Source organism: Myotis nattereri, assembly GCF_964212035.1.
Source record: "Myotis nattereri genome assembly, chromosome: X".
Classification (NCBI taxonomy): Eukaryota; Metazoa; Chordata; class Mammalia; order Chiroptera; family Vespertilionidae; genus Myotis; species Myotis nattereri.
The window spans coordinates 44,264,910-44,284,204 of NC_138078.1; the positions used below are offsets into that span (position 1 = coordinate 44,264,910).

At 42.7% G+C, this 19,295-nt stretch overlaps 1 protein-coding gene and 1 pseudogene across 2 annotated transcripts in view; both read left to right on the forward strand.

Moving 5' to 3' along the window:
* The window catches only part of ABCB7 (ATP binding cassette subfamily B member 7), a 195,914-nt gene that overhangs the window by 46,476 nt on the left and 130,143 nt on the right, over window positions 1-19,295 (forward strand). The gene's annotated exons all lie outside the window — the stretch shown is intronic.
* Window positions 13,166-14,561, forward strand: LOC308510958 (nuclear prelamin A recognition factor-like; annotated as a pseudogene). The gene has a single exon. The product of its transcript is annotated as a nuclear prelamin A recognition factor-like (transcript).

Here is a 19,295-nt window from a genome sequence, read left to right on the forward strand (position 1 = left end):
GCATGTTTTCATTTGTCTCTTGGCCTTCTGTATGTCCACTTTCAAAAAGTTTCTATATAGTCCTTTGCCCATTTGTTGATTGGATTGTTTATCTTCCTTTTGTTAACATGTAAGAGTTCCCTATAAATGTTGGAGTTTAGGCCCTTATCAGATATATCATAGGCAAATATGTTCTCCCATGCAGTGGGCTTTCTTATTGTTTTGTTGATGGTTTCCTTTGCTGTGCAGAAGTTTTTATTTTGATGTAGTCCCATTTGCATATGTTTTCTTTAGTCTCTGTTCCCTAGGAGCTGTATCATTAAATAAATATATTGCTACGACATATGTCTGATATTTTGCTGCCTGTGGATTCTTCCAAGGTTTTTATGGTTTCCCGTCTTACATTTAAGTCCTTTTTCCATTTTGAGTTTATATTTGTGTATGGTGTGAGTTGGTGGTCTAGTTTAATTTTTTTGCATGTGTCTGACCAATTTTACCAACACCATTTATTGAAGAGACTGTCTTAGACTCCACTGTATGCTCTTGCCTCCTATGTCAAATATTAATTGAGCATAATGGCTTGGGTTGGTTTCTGGGTTCTTTGTTCTGTTCTGTTGGTCTATATGTCTCTTCTTGGGCCAGTACCAGGCAGTTTTGAGAATAGTGGCTTTCTATTATAGCTTGATATCTAGTATTGTGATCCCTTGAATTTGGTCTTCTTTCTTGGATTGCTGCGGCTATTTGGGGTCTTTTTTTATTCCATATGAATTTTTGGAGAGTTTCTTGTAGGTGTGTGAAATATGCCATTGGAACTTTAATGGGGATTGCACTAAATCTATAGATTGCTTTCGGTAGTATAGATAATTTAATGATCTTGATATTACTAGTCCATGAACATGGTTTATTCTTCCATTTGTTTATGTCTTCCCCTATCTCTTTTTTCAATGTCCAGTAGTTTCCCGAGTACAGGTCTTTTATCTCTTTAGTTAAGTTTATTCCTAGGTATCTTAATTTATTTGGTTCAGTGGTAAATTGGATTGCCTTTTTTTTTTTTTTTTTTTTAATATATTTTATTGATTTTTTACAGAGAGGAAGGGAGAGAGATAGAGAGTCAGAAACATCGATGAGAGAGAAACATCGATCAGCTGCCTCCTGCACATCTCCCACTGGGGATATGCCCGCAACCCAGGCACATGCCCTTGACCGGAATCGAACCCGGGACCCTTCAGTCCGCAGGCCGACGCTCTATCCACTGAGCCAAACCGGTTTCGGCTGGATTGCCTTTTTAATTTCTCTTTCTGTGAGTTCATTATTGGTGCATAAAAAAGCCATAGATTTCTGGGTGTGTTAATTTTGTATTCTGCTACATTGCCAAATTCATTTATTATGTCTAATGGTTTTTTGGTGGAGTCTTTCAGTTTTTCTATGTACAATATCATGTCCTCTGCGAATAAGGACAGTTTTACCTTTTCTTTTCCAACATGGATGCCTTTTATTTCTTTTTCTTGTCTTATCACTATGACTAACACTTCGAGTACTTTGTTGAACAGGAGTGTTGATAGTGGGCATTCCTGTCTTGTTCCTGATCTTAGGGGAAATGGGTTTAGTTTTTGCCCATTGCGTGTGATCTTGGCTGTAGGTTTGTCATATAAGGCTCTTATTATGTTCAGGTATTATTCCTCTATTCCCACTTTTCTTAGCATTTTTATCAAGAAAGGGTGTTGGATTTTGTCAAATGCTTTTTCTGCATCAGTTGATATGACTATGTGACTTTTATCTCTCAGTTTGTTTATGTGGTGTATGAAGTTTACTGATTTCTGGGTACTATATCCGCTTTGCACCCCCAGAATAAATCCCACTTGGCCATGGTGTATAATCTTTCTAATGTAATGCTGGGTCTGATTTGCTAGAATTTTCTTGAGGATTTCAGCATCTATGTTCATCAGAGATATTGAGCTGTAATTCTCTTTCTTTGTAGTGTCTTTATCTGGTTTTGTGATTAGGGTAATGCTAGCTTCATAGTAAGAGCTAGGAAGTCTGTCTTCCTCTTGAGTTTTTTGGAGTACTCTGAGGAGGATAGGTTTCAGTCTTTTTTTAATGATTGGAAAATTCCACTGTGAATCTCTACAAACCAGGACTTTTATTTGCCGGAAGATTTTTGAGTACTGCTTCAATTTCATCAGTAGTTTCAGCCTGTTCAGGTTTTTAAATTCCTCCTGATTGAGTTTTGGAAGGTTGCATTGTTCTAGGAATATGCCCATTTTGTCTAGGTCAGTGGTCAGCAAACTGCGGCTTGCAAGCCACGTGTGGCTCTTTGGCCCCTTGAGTGTGGCTCTTCCACAAAATACCACATGCAGGCACGCATGTACAGTGCAATTAAAACTTCGTGGCCCATGCATGGCCCATGCACAGAAGTCAGTTTTTGGCCTGGGTGAGGCTATTTTGAAGAAGTGGCGTTAGAAGAAGTGGGGGGGTGTTGGTCGGTTGAGTGAAGGGAGACGCCTGCGGAATACGCAGTGCAGGGGAGGTACATTGTTTTGAGGTACATTCGCTGAGGTCGACCCCTTCCAACTCTTCCATCCACAGTCGTCTATCTGAAACAAGTATACAAGACGAGTGTGGATGGTAGAATTGGAAGGGGTCAACCTCAGCGAACGTACCTCAATCAGATTGAGGATGTTTTTAGCAAAGGCCAGCTTAGGAGTACCCTAATTAAGTTAATAACAATGTACCTACCTATATAGGTTAAGTTAAAAAAATTTGGCTCTCAAAAGAAATTTCAATCGTTGTACTGTCGATATTTGGCTCCGTTGACTAATGAGTTTGCCGACCACTGGTCTAGGTTGTCCAGTTTGTTGGAATAGAGCTGTTCTTAGTATTTTTTTACAATCCTTTGTATTTCTGTGCGGTTGGTGGTTACTTGCCCTTTTTCATTTCTGATTTTGTTTATTTGGATCCTATCTCTGTTTTTAGTGAGCCTGTGTAGAGGTTCATCAGTCTTGTTTATCTTTTCAAAGAACCAGCTCTTGGTTTTATTGATCATTTGTATATATATATTTTTTGGTCCCTATGTCACTTATTTCTGGTCTCCTCTTCATCATTTCCTTCCTTCTGTTTATTCTGGGGTTTTCTTGTTGCTCTGTTTCTAATTTATGAAGTTGTAGGGTTAGATAATTACCATTTTTTCTCTTTTTTTGGAGGAGGCCCATAGAGCGATGAATTTCCCTCTCAGGACTGTTTTCACTGTGTCCCATAAATTTTGGATTGTTGTGTTTTCATTGTTTTATTTCCATGATGCTTTTTATTTCTACTTTGATCTCTTTGGTAACCCAATTATTGTTTAATAGCATGCTATTTATCCTCCAATTACTTGTGGGGTTCTTTTTTGCATTTTTTATTGTAGTTCATTTCTAATTTTATGCCATTGTGATCTGAGAAGATGCTTGATATGATTTTTATCTTCTTGAATTTGAAGAGACTTTGCCTGTGTTCTAGTATGTGGTCTGACTAAAAATTTCCTGTGTACACTTGAGAAAAATGTATATTTTGTAGCTTTGGTGTCAAATGTTCTGAAGATGTTAATTAATTCCATCTGATCTAGTGAGTCATATATGATTGCTCTTTTGTTTGTTGATTTTTTTGTTTAGAGCAGTGGTTCTCAACCTGTGGGTTGCGACCCCTTTGGGGGTCGAACGACCTTTTCACAGGGGTCGCCTAAATACATCATGCATATCAGATATTTACATTATGATTCATAACAGTAGCAAAATTACAGCTATGAAGTAGCAACAAAAATAATTTTATGATTGGGGTCACTACAACATGAGGAACTGTATTAAAGGGTTGTGGCATTAGGAAAGTTGAGAACCACTGGTTTAGAAGATTTATCCAGTGGTTTCAGTGTGGTATTAAAGTCATCAACTCTGATTGTAGTGCCATTGATCCTCCCTTGATATCTTCCGTAAGTTTTTTTATGTATTTGGGTGCTCCTGTATTGGGTGCATATATGTTTACCAGAGTTATATCCTCTTTTTCAATTGTTTCCTTTAATATTATAAATGGCCATCCTTATCTCTTGTAATGGTATTCATTATTATACGTGTTGAATATGTTTTCCATCCTTTTCAGTGTCCTGCTAACCATTGCTCTAAATTCTTTCCCTGTCAAATTACTTGCCTCTATTTCATTTATTTCCTTTTCTGCTGATTCCTCCTTTTCTATCCTATGGAGTGTGTCTTTGTCTCCCCATTTTCTTTTTTCCTTTGTGATTGTTTTTATGTTCTTAGATAACACTGCTATGCCACCCAGATTTTTTGTTTGTCTTATCTAGTAGATGTTTTGTGGGGCCCAGTGATGCAATTTCTCAGGTCTTCTGGGATGGGTATTTTAGGGATGCCCTCTACTTGGGATTTTTGTGTTCTCTTGGTATAGTTGGGTCTTGAGTTTTATTGTCCTGTTCATGGATTGAATCACAGGTTGTCTGGTTATGTGGCTTACTCTCTACCATGTTGACCAAATAGCGTAAACTTCAACCCAACAAGACACAACACAAAGGGATCAAAACACGAATGTACTCACGACACCAGTGACCACCAGAGGAAAGAGAATTAGGAGGGAGAAAAATAGAGCATAAATTATATCAAGAAAAGGAAAAAAGGTAATAGAGAAATGAAAAAGGAAAAAAATTATGGGGAGAAAATACCACAAATCAAGCAAATAAACAAAAAAATGCAAACAACAACCACCCCCAAAACGGGGGCACAAAATCTGTGGAAGAAGAGCTTATGTACAGAAAGTAAGGTTAAAGAATTGAGTGAATAGGGGAAGGTATCAGTTAGTTTAGAGGAGATGAGTGGGTAAGAAGAAAACAAAAGACAAAACAAAAAAGTTATTCATGTATTTTTGGAAAAGAATAGAGAGAGGAGAACCAAGATGGCAGTGTAGGTAAACACCTATACTTGCTGCCTCTCACAACCACATCAAAATTATATCTAAAAGGCAGAACTACTACCACTCAGAACCATGGGAGAACTGGCTGAGTGGAAGTTCCACAAGTAGAGAGGTGAAGAAAGCACATTGAGACTGGTAAGAGGTGCAGAGTCACGGAAAGTGCTGGCATCTTCATGTGCTGCTCTTTTAATCGGGATGGAGATACAAGCTGCCACTTGCTCTGAGCTCCAGTTCCAGGTGAGACTCTGGGGACCCAGATGCATATGGGGAGAAACTGGACTGTCTGGCATCGGCACCGAAACACGAGGTCGGCTTTCTCTCAGAGGTGCGTGCAGCGATCATTGTTCTTGCACGTGGCACAGGACACGGAGACCTGGGGACCTCTCCAATGAAGGGCTGACTTTTAGCCATCACTGTTTGTTTTGCCCTGTTGATTCCCAGAGACCCCGCCCCACCTAATTTACAAACCCACCCAAGTTGTACGCATCACCTTTTGCATATGAATGGCCTGTACTTTCTCTCCTGAAAACCTGTCAAACTGCAGCTGGGTCAGAGAGCCTCAGAGCTCCCAAAAGAAGGCCCTAGGTCAGCTGCAGGCAAACTACGGCCCGCGGGCCAGATGCGGCCCACGGAGCCAAAAGAGTGGAGGGTTATCTTGCTCTCCCCTCCACTCCTCTTGCTCTCCCCTCCGCTCCTTCACCAGCAGCAGTGTTAACATGGCAACATCGGGAAACACGGCCACAGCTCCTTCTTCTGAGTCCAGTTTTAGAACCCATTGTGGCCCTCGAGTCAAAAAGTTTGCCCACCCCTGCCCTAGGTCCAGCAGCAGCAGCTTGCCTTGCTTCACAGCTGGGCCTCGTCTGGGCAATTCCAAACCCCATACAAAGAGGGGGAATCTGCAGATATCTCTGTAGCTCCTGCTGGGCGACCCCAGACATTGGCTGACCTTGCACCTCCTTGGAGATCCAAGAGCCAGTGTACCCAGTGGTCACAGTGAGACAATATCTGATTACAACTCTTCACATTCATTATAGACACACTCAAGGGACAGACTCGGTGAGCACCAAAGCCCCACTGATGGAAGTCCTGCCCCATAAGGGTGTTTCCTGCACAACAGTGTAGACCCAGCTGGTCATCACAGCCAATTGGCCTGGAGGTTCATTCCTCCCAGTGATACCAATAGCAATCAAGGCTTAACTACAACAAGACTGTGCATACAGCCCACAAAGAGGTGCCACAAGAGTGTTCACCTCAGGTGACTGGGGAGGCCGAGCCACTGGGCCCTATAGGACAGTTACCACACAAGGCCACTCTATCAACTCAAGGAGACTTAGCAGCTACCCAATACATAGAAACAAACAAAGGGAAGCAGCCAAAATGCAAAGACAAAGAAACAAGTCACAAATGAAAGAAATGGATGAAAGCAAAATACTGGATATAGAGTTCAAAACCACAGTTATAAGGTTGCTCAAGAATCTTCTAGAAACCCCCAAGAAATTTAGTGAGACCCTCGAGGATATAAAAAAGAACCAATCAGAAATTAAGCATACACTGACTGAAATACAGAAAAATATACAGAGATCCAACAGCAGATTAGAGGATCCCAAGAATCAAGTCAAAGATTTTAAACATGAAGAAGCAAAAAACACCCAACTGGAAAAGCAAAAGAAAAGAGAATCCAAAAATATGAAGATAGTGTAAGGAGCCTCTGGGACAACTTCAAGCGTACCAACATCCGAATTATGATGGTGCCAGATGAAGAGAGACAGCAAGATATTGAAAACCTATTTGAAGAAATAATGACAGAAAACTTCCTTTACCTGGTGAAAGAAATAGACTTACAAGTCCAGGAAGTGCAGGGAACCCCAAACAAGAGGAATCCAAAGAGGTCCACACCAAGACACATCATAATTAAAATGCCAAGGGCAAAAGACAGAGAGAATCTTAAAAGCAGCAAGAGAAAAACAGTTACCTACAAGGGAGTATCCATACGACTGTCAGTTGATTTCTCAACAGAAACTATGCAAGCCAGAAGGGAGTGGCAAAAAATATTCAAAGTAATGAATAGCAAGAACCTTCAAACAAGATTACTCTACCCAGCAAAGCTATCATTTAGAATTGAAGGTCAGATAAAGAGCTTCACAGACAAGAAAACACTAAAGGAGTTCATTACCACCAAACCAGTATTAAATGAAATGCTGAAGAGTATTCTCTAAGAAGAGGAAGAAGAAGAAAAAGATCAAGAGAAAAAATTATGAACAACAAAGTGACAACAAATACATATATCTATTAACAAGTGAACCTAAAAATCAAATGAATAAAAAAACTGGATGAACAGAACAGACTGGTGAATGTCTAGAATCAGGGGCATAGAAAGGGAGCAGATTGATAATTCTCGGGGGGAAGGGGTTGTGTGGGGTGTGGGAAGAGATTAGACAAAAAGCTTACCCCTGTGGACGGGGTCAGTCGCAGGCGGGGGGGGGGGGGGGGGGTGTGAGGGCGGACCAGGCCTGGCTTGAGGTGGGAACTGGGTGGAGAGGAGCTTTGGGGGGGGGGGGGCAGAGGTGCATCTGTAGTAATTTGAATAATAAAGATTAAATAAAAAACAATAGAGCAGTAAGGCTTGATTTTAGTGATTAAAACTAAACAATTAGAAGAAGAGGAGGGGAGGATAGGAAAAACAAAAGCATAAAAAATGACTAGCAAAGAAAGAGAAAAGAGAAGGGTGCATGTTCTTGGAGTAGCGCAGAGGAATTTAGATATATGAGTATGCCAACGGAGACTACAATAACATGTCAATAAAGCAGGTAAATTTTTAACAAGGGGTAAAAAGAAAGGAAAGAGAAAAACTAAAGTGGGGATAGGAGAAGAGAAAACAGGATGAAAAAGGGAGAAATGAGGAAGAAATGGTGGAAAAAAAGAAAACATAAGATAAAATAAAATTGCAATAAAAATAAAAATATAGAGAAAACATAATACAAAAAGGAAAAAAATACAAAAGAAAGAAAAGAATTTTTTTAAAAAAAATAAAGGTAAAAAATAAAAAATGAAGTGGTGTTCTCTTCAGCCTAGTTTTAATGCCCCATGCAGGTGGGTTTCAGACTCCACTCTTCTGTTGCTGTCTGACCCTTCTCATTTTCATGTTAAGTAGTCAACATCCTGTTGAAGTTCCAAGGGATCCACAGCTCCCTTGTTTGTGCCTGTCTCCACAGCCTTGTCTGCAAGTAGGCGGGACCAGCTTTTAGAGGCTTGGCTCATCTAGCTTTTCTAACTTCACAGAACTGCTTTCTGTCTTCTGTCAATTTTAATCACTCAAGTCAATATTTCTGATAGGCCTTTAGATGGAGGTGGTGCTGTATTGGTTTCCAGGACTGAATGTCCCCTTTTCAACCCAGTCCTGGAGTGCTCCTTGGGGCTATACAGAGTCTTTGATTTCTTTGTAAAGATCAATGTGTAGGCTGGGTGTGGCTATATTAGCTGTCTTGAGGCTGCTGGGAGGGGTTGGCTCTTCAGGAAAAAAATGGCTGCTTAGGTCCAGAGAGTGCCAGATTCCTGGTCACCTCTCCCTGCCCTGCTCCCCTCAACAACCTCTCCTCAGACTCCACAAATCTGCACCTCCACCTGTACCACAGCCTCATGTGAGTGTTTGTAATGTAAAGGTCCTATGAATTGGGATTAGGGAATAAAAGCACGGACAGAACAGAGGCAAAGCAACCTCGCCACTATGAGTTTCTATTTCCCCGGCACCGCGAGGTTTCGGGCAACTCTTAAGGCCGCCTTTCTGGGTGCAGCCTCTCTCAGCTGTGGACTTAGATCTATATTCCCCAGCCACCAGCAGCCCTGTGGACTTCCTTTCCACAGTTGGATGTTACACCTGTCCTCAAAGGACATGGCCATGGTGCAAGTGCAACTTCTTTTTGACCCTCTCGGCCTGGTGGTCATGCATGTCACTTCAGCCCAGATCCCTGATCCTACCATTTTGTAGGCGTTCTCTCCCCTTTCAGGCTGTGAATTGTCTTACCAGCTGTGTCTAATTTGCCAATTCCTGGTGAATGTTATTCGATTTAGTTGCTCCTTCTATCTGCTCCAGGATAAGGCATAGGACATGGCTGCCTATTCGGCTGCCATTTCTCCCCCTCTGTCTCATTTATTTTTAATTATTTGCATTTTCATCTTTTGCACCTTCTGCTTCTCTTAAGAAATTATATGTTGAGTTTATTTGCCCCTGATTATTTCTTCATTTTCATTCTAATTTAGGCTTTACTTTTAAAATGTGATTTTTCTTTAAATAAAATTTAAAAAAATATTTTTTTATTGATTTCAGATAGGGAGGTTGAGGGGGAGAGAGATAGAAACATCACTTATGAGAGAGAATCATTGATTGGTTGCCTCTTGAATGCACCTGCAACCTAGGCATTACCTCCTGGTTCATACATCGACACTAAACCACTGAGTCATGCTGGCTGGGCTTTTTCTTAAAATTTTAGCTTATGTTAATTGTTTTATAATCATACCTTTCTCTTGTACTCTCCTGGTCTGTAGTGCTGTAATTCCGTTTATTATTTTGTATTTTTATACTAAGCTTATATGGGTTTGATTTTGATCATTTCCTGTTGCTCATTTTTATGTGAAATGACTTTGCCTGACCTGAGCTTTTAGAGGCTTGGTTCATCTAGCTTTTCTAACTTCACAGAGTTGCCTTTTGTGTTGTTTTCAGTGATATCCTCTCTTCCCCTTCATTTCTTTTGTCTGGGTCTTCTTCTCCTTTACTTCTATTGTCCTTGTCTTGCCTAATTTTAATTCCACTTCTAGCAGTTTTTCCTCATTGTGTCCTGAAAGGAAAATTTATTGCTGAGTTTATTTATTTATTTAGTTTTTTTATTGGTGAATTTTGAGAGTTCATGGGATTAGACTTTTCCAGCTCCTTCAGAATGTATTATCTCAGACAGCTTGCATTCATTTACTATTGGGATTAAAAAACAGCCCTTTGTCATGTACTGTTCCTAATTTGGCCACTAAGTTTTACAGTGAATACACTCTGGGTATTCTGATCAGGTGGCCTCTGCTTATCTATATATATAAAAGGCTAAAATGCTGTGTGTTCGTCTGTCTGGTAGCTATGATGCACACTGACCACCAGGGGGCACACACTCAATGCAGGAGCTGCTGTGATACACACTGGCCACTTACAGAGAAACGGCACCACGGACCTGGTGCCCACAAAACAACACTCGGCTTCCCCCAAGTGGGACACAGGCCCCGCCACCACCCTGGAGCGACAGCCCACCCAATCGCAGCCGATGCTGCTGAGACCCCATGGTGCAAAATGCGGCCCACAGCCCAGCCCAGAAATGTTGGCGATGGGCGCTGGGAAATGATGTCATGTAGCAACGCCTGGCTTCCTCTCCCTAGCGATGACTAGCCTCCTTGCAGTTTCTTCAGTCCAGGAACACAACTTGCTTTATAGCCAGGTGGAAACATTTCACACTGTAACCAAATATCTGTGAAGTATTTTCCCATGCCTCATCTCATTTGATCCTCACAGAAGTCCTGGAGTAGGTAGGTAGGATACTCGGTGGAATCCTATTTTTTTTTTTCAGTAGCCAGAAAACAGAGATTTAGGAAGCTTAGAAACTTGACCTGACTGAAAAGAAGTAAGAAATGGTGGACCTTGAAAATGACTTGAGGTTTTCTCACTGCACAGAATATAGTCCAACACTGTTGCTGTTAAATATTTTACCCTTTGTTCTCCCTGTGTGATCTACCATAATAATCTGCTTCGGGTTGATGTTTACTGCTATATTGCTGACAATTACCTGAAAGAGAAGTTGGGGTGCTTCACTGGGCTGGATAAAGTTTAGCTAAATCAGAAAGCAGGTCTAATTAAGCAACTTTATTCTATATATATAAAAGGCTAAGTTGAGTTGCACATGTGCAATACATATAAAGCTCTCACTGGCGCCGATCGCGTGTGTGTGTGTGTGTGTTTCCACTTGTCATTGTGGATCATGAATTTGGTTGACACTTCTATTATAGAGAATAGGGATATTAAAATATTTCTTCTAATTAATTTTCTTTCAGTGTGCATGAATTCGTGCATCAGGCCACTAGTTACCACAGAATTGTTGATACCTTGCAGATCATGTGGCTGTTGGGGGTTTCCTTCCTTGTTCTTGCATTTTGAAGGTCAAGGGGATTTCTTATGTCCCAGTGTGTTGTACCTGTTGTTCGTACATTCTATGTAGTTATTTTGTTTGTAATGTGATAATTCCAGCAGATGAAAATGCTATGCTTCCACTGCTTTGCCATCTCCTCCATCATGTTTTCTATTTTTTTTCTTTTTGTGGTAAAAATCACATTATGTGAGATCTACTCTCTTTAAAAAAAGTAAGTGTTCCTTATAATTATGAGCATAATATTGTACAGGAAATATATAGGATTTATTCATCTTGTATAACTAAATCTTTATACTATTGTATAGCAACTTCCATGTCCTTTTCCTCCAAGCCCCAGTCAACCACCATTCTACTTTCTGTTTCTATGATTTAAAATTTTTTAAATTGATTTCAGAGATGAAGGGAGAGGGAGAGAGAGAGATAGAAACATCAATGATGAGAAACATTGATAGGCTGACTCCTGCATGCCTCACTCTGGGGGTCGAGCCTGCAACCTGGGCATGTGCTCTGACCAGGAATAGAACCATGACCTCCTGGTTCATAGGTTGACGCTCAACCACTGAGCCTCACTGGCTGGGCTGCTTCTATGACTCTGAATACACTAGAAACCTCATATAAGTGGAATCATGCAGTATTTATCTATGACTAGCTTATTTGACATAGCATGATATCCTCTAGATTCAGCCATGTTGCCATATGTGACAGGATTTCATTTTCATGGCTAAATAGTATTCCATTTTATGTATGTGCATTTTACTTATCTATTCATCCATTGATGGACATATACATTCCTTTTACAGTTGGGCTCCTGTGAATAATGCTGCAATAAATACTGGAGTGCAAGAATGTTTTTGAGATTTTGATTTCAATTCTTTTGGATAAATACCCAGATCTGAAATTGGTGGATCATATGTTAGTTCTATTTTTTAACATTTTGAGGAACCTTCATACCATTTTCCGTAGCAGTTGCATCAAAATTTCTACAAGCGGTGTACAGCATTCCAATTTTTCCACATCTTCACCAACACTTTTTTTTTTCTCATAATTGCCATCCTAACAGATGTAAAGCATTATCTCACTGACTTTGATTTGTATTTTTCTTCTGCCATTAATTTCAAGTTTTGTTTGGCAAATGATTTGTATAATTTCAGTCTCCTTAAATTTGCTTAAATTTGTTTTGTTATCTAATAAGTGATTTATTCTGGAGAATGTTCTGTATGTACTTGAGAAGAATGTGTATTCTATTATTGTTAGGTGGAATGTTTCCTTAAATTCATTTGGTTTACAGTGTTATTCAAGTTCTCTAATTTCCTGTTGATCCTTTGTCTGTATTTTTTTCTGTTATTGAAAGAGGGATAGTAAAGTTGCCAACTATTATTGTGTTGCCCTGTATTTCTCCCTTCATTTCTGTCAGAGTTTGCTTCATATATCATGTACTCAGATGTTGGACGCCTATCCTAATATATAAAAACCCGGGGTCTGTAATGACCGAACAGACTACCGGTCCATCCCCCCCTCCCCCCTTTCAGGCTCCATTGATCAGGGGATGGCTAATGGGGGAACCAGGGTCACTCAGGCTCCAATGAATCTGTAGCAGCAGTGACTGGTGAGCGGGCAGAAGGCAGATCGCTTGGTCCCTCCCCCAGTCCGCAGGCTCCCATTGATCAGGGGATGACTAACAGGGAACCAGAGTGAGTGGCACGGGGACTGGTGAGCAGCTGGAAGGCAGGCCTCTTGGTCCCTCCTCCTGGCCCTCAGATTCCAATTAATCGGTAGCCGAGGTGGAGCAGAACTGGGGACTGGCTTTCTTAGTAGTCCTGTAGGTTCAATCTCCAGAGGACAGGCCAGGCAGCAATGGATCAGCGCTTCCTGCATGATCCCGACAGCGCTGCCGGCCTCCTGGAACTTGGCCTCGGGCACTGGGACTGCTTCTCCTCCATAGACGCTCCACAAGGAAGAAAGGATACCACCAGCAGCGGCAGGGGTGACCAGCGGTGACTGACTGCTCTCCCTGTGCTTCCTCCAGGTCACTTGAGTCAGCCCCCCCCGCCCCACTCTATATGAAGTGTGATCACTGCACTTGGAAGGAATGTAGTAAAAAATGAAAACCGATAACCACAAGAATGCTGCAATCAACATCCAGAGCCCAGCTCAGGAGAACAGAGAGAAGGGAGAATTCCAAGGTGGCTGATGCCAAGATATTTCTGAGTGACTGCCTGGCATGTGACAGTTGTGTGACCACAGAGGAAGGAGTCCAAGTTTCTCAGCAGAACGCCAAGGACTTCTTCTGTGTTCTGAACCTTAATAAGAAATGTGATACCTCACAGCACAAGGTGCTGGCAGTGTCCGTGTGCCTTGTTTTGCTGGTAAATTCAGCCTCAGTGTCATTGATGCATCCAGAAGGCTCTGCAGCTTTCTCAAATGCCTTTGGGCACACTGTCTTTGACATGCAGATAGCTGTGGGCTTCAGCAACCTGGCGAGTCAGAAGGAATTTGTGTGTCGGTACTGCTAGCACCATGAGGAAGAGCCCCGGCTACCCATGCTGACCTCTGCCTACCCCAGCTGGGACCAATATGCAGAGTGTGTGCTGGGTCACCCCATCACCCCCACCTCTGCATGGCCAAGTCTCCCCAGCAGTACATGGGCTTTTTGGTGAAGAATTACTCCAACAGATCACAGAACCTGTCCCCAGACAAGATTTTCCACGTCATTGTGGCCCCGTGTTATGACAAGAAACTGGAGGCCCTTTGTGAAGATGTTCCCACAGCTTCACACAGTTCCCAGGGTCCTGACTGTGTGTTTACCTTAGGTGAAATTGCCCAGATAATGGAGCAAAGTGACCTTGCCTCAAATGACGCCGTTGTGGACACGCTGTTTGGAGACATGAAGGAGAAGGAGGTGAGGCTCCACAAGGGTGCTAGCTCTGACAGGTACCTGGTGCACATCTTCAGGCACATGGCCAAGGAACTGTTCAATGAGGACGTGGGAGTGCTCACCTACCGCACTCTGAGGAAAAAAGACTTCCAGGAGGTCACCCTTGAAAGGGACAAAGAGGTTCTGCTACGCTTTGAAGCTGCTTACGGCTTTCGGAACATCCAGAAGTGGTCCTGAAGCTGTAGACGGCCAAGTTCCCCTGCCACTTCGTGGAGGTCCTGGCATGCCTAAGCAGCAGGGGCCAGAGCCTGGCCCAGGCGGACAACGAGTGTGCAGACAGGGCGCTGCGGTGGCAGATGGAAGGCATCTACGCTGCCATCTCGGTGTGACCCCCGGAGACCAGCACCCCTGTGCAGGAGCTATACCAGGAGTGGCTGGGGAGGCAGGGGGGAGAGGCGGGGCAGGGGGAGACTCCCCTTGGGCCCAGGTGGCCCTGCACACTGCCTAGCAGGGCCCAGGGCAGCTTGCCAGGATATCAAGTGGTAAAGGTCCAGCAGATGCCCGGCCTGCAGGCCGCCTGAAGAGGGGTGTCAGACATGTGAAGGAAAGGCTTAGCATCTCTGTTATTCAGAATTTGGTATTCAGAATTCCCTGCTTCCCATCTGTCAGCTCCCTCCCTCTGAGGAGCGCTGTCGTCATCACATGGATGCAACTGGAATATTGTATCTCAAGAGGATTGCCCCAATGTACGTATCCTTTTATCCAATGATGAAAAAATCCCAAAGAATGAGGATGGAGACAGAGTACTATCCTTTAGGCTTAAAAAAAAAACCCGGAAGTGTCCTGCGAAGAGCTGAGACTTGGTTCTGTTCACTTGCCTCACAGAGATTGGATGAGGAAATGGCCCAGTTTGGCCCTGACTTTACCTACTTATGTTACTCTTGAAGGTGTCTTTGCCACATTGTGAATAAACTGCCACCTTTTGGAATAGGGGCTCTTACGAAAGTCTGCATTCCCAACTGTTTTTGAAACAGATCTATGTTCTGCAACTGTGGCCTCCGTCCTGAAATCAGGTCCTGTTGCTGGGAATCAGGAGGCACTGGAGTGGAGCCCCCCCAGCCCCCCAGCATGCCCTTTTACATTCAGGGATTGAGCTTAACTCACTTTGGGGGAGGCCTGGCAAGGGTGACAGGTGTCACAGATGGAAGGATGGAGAATGGAGAGGCGGACACCCTGCTCGGTCCCTCCCTGGGTGGGGTCAGGCAGATGAAGGCCAGGCAGCCCGCCTCACAATTGGGTGAGATAGCCTCCTCTGTGTCCACCTCTCGCCCCGTGGGCCCAGCCACTCCCCTCAGCTCTGGTCAGCCCTCTGTGTTCCATGACAGTGCACTCTGCCCTCACATGCTTTTCGCTCTAAGTGAGAAGGGAGAGAGCAGTTGGCCCACAGACAACTACACAGAGCGATAGGGCTCGTGGCTGGTGAGCTCAGTGGCAGTGGTGGGAGCCTCTTCTGCCTCCATGCAATGCTAAGGAGCAGTGAGCTGAGTGGTAAGGAGCAGTGAGCAGGTGGGTGGTAAGAAGCGAGGGATCCCGGACTGCGAGAAGGATTTCCAACTGTCAGCTTAGGCCCACAGGGAATGGGCCTAAGTTGGCAGGCAGACATCCCCTGAGGGGTCCTGGACTGCGAGAGGGTGCAGGCTGGGCCGAGGGACACCCCCCCCCCAGTGCACGAATTTCATGCACCAGGCCTCTAGTGTATTTATAATTGATAAGTCTTTCTGGTAAATTGAAGCTCTTATCATTATAGTGGGGCCCAGTGCACGAAATTGTGCACCTTGAAAGGAACTGTGGTTCGCGAGGCTGCAGTGGGCACAGGGGCGGGTCTCAACCCATCCTCTGCGCCCCCGCCTGTCCCTCCCACAGTGGCCCCCAGTCCCCTCTCTGCTGGCAGCCCTGCTCCAGGCACCACCGCTTGCACCCGCTGATGGCCTGAAGCGATTGGGGCCGGTGCCAGCAGTGGGTGTGAGCGGCAGTTGCTGCCCAGATCACCCCTCTGGAGCAGGGGCATGTGGAGAAGCCCTTAGGGGCCATTGGGGCCGGTAGCTGTAGCTCGAACCTGCTGATGGTGCCGAGTGACCGGGACTGGCACAGGGCACCGGCAGCGGGTGCAAGCAGTGGCTCCGGCACTGTCTGTAGGTGCGAGCAGGGCCAGCGCCCGTAGCAGGTGCGAGCTCTGGGTGGGACCGTGGGGTGCAGAAGCAAAGAATTTTCAGTAGTCACTAGAGGCTCGCCCAGATGACAACGACTGGCATCCCGCCTTGGTCTTGTGCCCCCACTCAACCTGCTCCACCATTCTCCCACAGCCGACGCCCACCATGTTCCACCCTCTGCCGCCTGCTGCCGACGCCTGTCATGTTCCGTGTATTCCTCCTGGTGGTCAGCACACGTCATAGCGACCGGTTGTTTGGTTGTTCCACCGTTTGGTCTTTTTGCATATTAGGGTTTTATATGTATATATAAAACCACTTTTCGCCCACCCCCGCCCCTGACCTCAGGTCTTTTCCATCCTATTGCCTGTGTCCATGGATTATGCATATCCTGTCCTATATAATAAAAGGCTAATATGCAAATTGTCTCCTCGGCAGTTCGACCGGGAGACCGGAGGTTCGATCGCTTGCTGTGACATGTGCTGACCACCAGGGGGTGGCGCAGAACATGGTGGGTGACCATCGGCGGCAGCAGGGAACTGGGAGAGTGGGGGGAGGAGGAGGCAGGGAGGCGGGGAGGCAGGGAACCTGATTGGCCCTGATCACCAACCAGGCCTAGTGACCCTACCTGTGCACGAATTTCGTGCACCGGGCCACTAGTAGGCATATAAGTTCTTTGGTTATCTTTTCCCACCCCTCCTTCCCTCTAAGATCCACTGTCTGTACCATGCTTCTATGCCTCTGAACCTATTTTGTTCATCTGTTTATTTTGTTCATTAGATTCCACATATGAGTGAGATTATGTGATACTTATCTTTCTCTTACTTAGCCTGTGTGTCTTTACTAGTAAGTCTAAAGTAAGTCTTTTGTAGACAGCATAATTGGATCTTATTTTTTCTTAAATCTATTCAGCCACTTTATTTTGATTGGAGAACTTATCTTTAAAGTTTAAAATAATTATTGATAAAAAAGGACTTGGCTATTTAATGTATCTCAATTAAATATTTCTAGTTATAGTTATTATTTATGCTTTTACTTTTAACTTCTATACAAGGAAAAGTAGGTTTTGTTTCACTTTTAGAGTATTATGGTACTCTTTATTTGTCTATATACAGGGTGGGGCAAAAGTAGGTTTACAGTTGTTCATATGAAAAATAATACAGTAACTAAAATTAACAATACAAGAATAAAATCTGTGTTTCATGTGCTCAGAACTGTAAACCTACTTTTGTCCCACCCTGTATTTACCTTTACTAGGTTGCTTTTATACTTTCATATACTTTTATGTTGCTGTTTAACTCTATTTCATTTCAACTAGAACAATACCCTTTATCATATCTTGTAATGGCAGTTCTACATTGATGAATTTCCTCAACATTTGTTTATCTGAAAGTCTCTCTCTCCCCTTCATTTTTTGAAGGACATTTTTGCTGTATAGAGTATTTTTGTTTGGCAATAATTTTCTCTTATGACTTTTAATATATCATTCCATTCCCTTATGTTCTACAAAACCTCTGATGAGAAATCTATTAATAGTCTTATTGGGGCTCCCTTTTATGTGATGAGTCACTTTTCTCTTTTTGCTTTCAAAATTCTGACTTTGTACTTGAGTATTGACAATTTAATTATAATGTGGCCTGCTGGGGACTTCTTTGATTTTATCTTTTTTAGTCTGAGCTTCTTGGATCTGGTTATCCATTTTTCTTTCTCTAGATTTTGGAAGTTTTCAACCACTATAATATTTATGTACCTTTCTCTCTTCTCATTCTGAGATGCCTATAATATGAAGAGCAAGCATGTCAAACTCAAAGGCTAACATGGGCCAAATAGACAATATTTAAGTTTATGTGAGCTTCAAAAAACCAAAAACTTCAATTTTCATAGAAATGTAGGTTTATTTCGATAGAGACATGCTGAATACAAAGGGCTGAAATAAATGAGTAATCGTTAACATAAAATAATAGAGCATTTTAATAAAAATTAATATTTTTTCTTGAACATTAACTTACCAGACACTGAATAAATGCAAAATTAATAAGCATAACGCAAATAATCCTATTTTTCTTGTTCTCCGAAAGCGAAGTATTTCCTGTTGTGCACACCAAACAAGTCAGTACAAGACTAATGACGTGGAAATTGGCTGCTAAAATATTCACTGCTAGTATTAGTGAAGAGAAATGGTGCGCTTGTGCATAAGGCGCGTAAGGGAAATGAATGCAACATGATTATAGTAATCAGCCATTAGCGAACTTTGTAGTTCATTATTATGTATAACAGGATATTGTAAAAATTAAGTTATGAAATTTTTATTAAAATGTTTCTTACATACCATTATATTGTCTGGGCCGCAAAAAATACTCGTTTGTGGGCCGCATGTGGCCTGTGGGCTGCGTGTTTGACATGCTTGATGAAGAGTGATTCATGTGTCCCTTAAGTCCCATAGGCTTTCTTCACTCTTTTTCATTCTTGCTCCTGTTTACTCTTCTGACTGGATAATTTCAAATGACCTTTCATCAAGTTGGCTGATTCTTTGTTCTCCTTGATCAAGTCTTCTGTTGAACCCAGCTATTGAATTTTTCAGGTCAGATTTTGTATTATTTAGCTCCAAAGCTTTCTTTTTTATATTTTCTGTCTCTTGACATTCTCATTTTGTCCGTGTGCCATGTTCTCAAACTCATTGAAAATCTTTATGATGGTTATTTTAAAAATTTTGTCAGATCATTCATATACCTTCATTTCTTTAGTGTAAGTTTCTGGAGCTTCATTTTTTCCCCTTCAACTGGACCTTCTTTTTCTCTTTTCATGTTTCTTTTACCTTGTGTTGGTATCTGCACATTTGAAGAAATAGCCGTATCTCCTAGTCCAGTGGTCGGCAAACTCATTAGTCAACAGAGCCAAATATCAACAGTACAATGATTGAAATTTCTTTTGAGAGCCAAATTTTTTAAACTTAAACTATATAGGTAGGTATATTATTATTAACTTAATTAGGGTACTCCTAAGCTGGCCTTTGCTAAAAAACGTCCTCAATCTGATTGAGGTACGTTTGCTGAGATCGATCCCTTCTAACTCTCCCATCCACACTCGTCTTGTATACTTGTTTCGTCT